Consider the following 2500-nt stretch of genomic DNA (forward strand, 5'->3'; position numbering starts at 1 on the left):
CCCACCACCACCACCACCACCACCACTACTCCCAGACATCCAGCCAGCCGCCCCATAACTATGATTGTTGGCCATCAAATATGCATCACTTTCGTGTCCGGATGGAGGAGGAGTCGGGGGACCTGGTCAAAGCTTCTGAGACCACAAAGGAATTTGACATTTTGTCCTAAGAGGGAGCCAATTCTCTTCATTATTACAAGAGTTTTGGGGGGAAAATTCCTCTATTCGCCTCACAAAGGTAGCCTACAATATCCACACACTAAATCACTTTCTTTCAAGTTTATTACTCGGATGTGACCTGTATGGCGGAAGGCGTCAGTTTGGTTTACTTGTTTTGGGTTTAAATCCAACCCTCCACGGAAGTTGAGTGAACTACTTCTCGGGCGGGTCCATATTAATCATCTAACGAAACATTTTCATTATAACTTATACAATTCTTTGATTGTAGCATCTTCCAAATCATATGATCTTGGGAAAAGTAATGTCTTTAGTTTCTTCTTAAATTCAATTGCTCCCTTTAGGTCCTTCATTTCAGTTGGCAGTTTATTATAATGTCTAGGCGCGCAGTAGCTAAAAGCCCTTTCACCAAATTTACTATTTGTTCTTGGTTGTTTCTGAACGTCCTAAATCTTTTTTTAATAAACTTTGTTGTTTCGCATGAAATACAGGATAATTTATGAAGTATTGGGGCACACAGTTACAAGGGGAAAGTCATGGTTATCAAATGATAATTGGGATGCTATAAAAAGGAGACAAAGACAGAAATTGATTGTTAAAAGTTTTCCACAGAGCTAAGTGAAATAACACGAGTTTTTAATTCAACAAGCAATTTCGTAAAATAAACTAATTACTCCATATTAGTTACGGTGCAAAACAGGAAATAATTCAACTCAAAAAGCAAACTCAAGAAAGAATGATACGATAGACAGCCACAAAATTTCATAAAAAAAAACATAGTTAAAGTGGAAAGCAGGAAAGAACTAAACTCAAAATACTAACTCAAGATAGAATAATTACAATAGACGACCACAATTTCATAAAAAAAAAAAAAAATGATTACTCCATATTCGTTAAGGGGAAAATCAGGTAAAAAATTCAACTCAAAAAAATTCAACTCAAAATGCTAACTCAAGATAGAGTAATACAATAGACAACCACAATTTCACAAAAAAAAAAAAAAATAAATAAAATAAAAAATGATTACTCCATATTCGTTAAGGGGTTAAGTCAGGTAAAAAATTCAACTCAAAATGCTAACTCAAGATAGAATAATGCAATCGACAACCACAATTTCATTAAAAAGAAATATATTATATATATATATATATATATATATATATGATTACTCAATATTCGTTAAGGGGAAAATCAGGTAAAAAATAAACTCAAAATGCTAACTCAAGATAGAATATTACAATAGACAACCACAATTTCATTAAAAAAAAATGATTACTCCATATTCGTTAAAGGGAAAATCAGGTAAAAAATTTAACTCAAAATGCTAACTCAAGACAGAATAATACAATAGACAACCACGATTCAAGTTTCATCTACAAGATGTGCAAGTTCAAAGCCAAACAACAAAATGCACCATAGTATTACCCAGGGGATACTAAGACCATTACAAAAATTGTTTTCACCCTCCCCTGTCTCCCTGTTTTCCCTTTTTCACTAAACCCCCTCCATTCCTTCCCTCTCCCACTTCTAGCCATTATCCGACACTTTCGTTTCTTCCATGTTTGCGAAACTAATCAAGATATCTTTGTTTTGGTTGCGCTTTTGTGATCTTCTATGAGATTTCATTCGTTTATTTGAGGAAATTTTAACCCAATTCACCTATTTATTCTTTCATTCGTTTATTTATATTAGAATATATTCTCTTCCCTTTTTATTCCTTCGTTCATCGTTCGTTTATTTAGAAGAATAAATTCTCTTCACCTATTTATTCCTTCGTTCAATCGTTCGTTTATTTAAAAGAATAAATTCTCTTCACCTATCTATCCCTTCGTTCATCGTTCGTTTATTCAAAAGAATAAACTCACCTATTTATTCCTTCGTTCATCATTCGTTTATTCAAAAGAATAAATTCTCTTCACCTATTTATTCCTTCGTTCGTCATTTGTTTATTTAACAGTAGAATAAATTCTCTTCACCTCATGCTTTTATTTTTACATTCCCATTTACAACAAAACTTCAGTATGATGAATCTCTCTCTCTCTCTCTCTCTCTCTCTCTCTCTCTCTCTCTCTCTCTCTCTAATATTTCCGAGCCAGATTTCCTTATTCCTTTGCTTTTATCGATACCGCTGTCGGTCCCCAGATATTTACCGCCATTCGATTCAAGGCGGTATCTTTTTCGCGCGTGATTTATGCAGTGGCGCCAGTTTATGGCGGGAAACTCGACGCTCGCACCGAGAACATCTGGAGTATATACTTCCATGATCCCTATTTTTCTTCTTCAATTTATATTTCGAGTAACTTACGAATTTATCTCTGATACG

General features: G+C 34.3%; 1 protein-coding gene across 1 annotated transcript in view; it reads left to right on the forward strand.

Annotated features, from left to right (window-relative positions):
* The window catches only part of LOC137654207 (uncharacterized), a 10549-nt gene that overhangs the window by 6879 nt on the left and 1170 nt on the right, over positions 1-2500 (forward strand). The gene's annotated exons all lie outside the window — the stretch shown is intronic.

This window comes from Palaemon carinicauda, chromosome 15, assembly GCF_036898095.1.
Source record: "Palaemon carinicauda isolate YSFRI2023 chromosome 15, ASM3689809v2, whole genome shotgun sequence".
NCBI classification, from domain to species: Eukaryota; Metazoa; Arthropoda; class Malacostraca; order Decapoda; family Palaemonidae; genus Palaemon; species Palaemon carinicauda.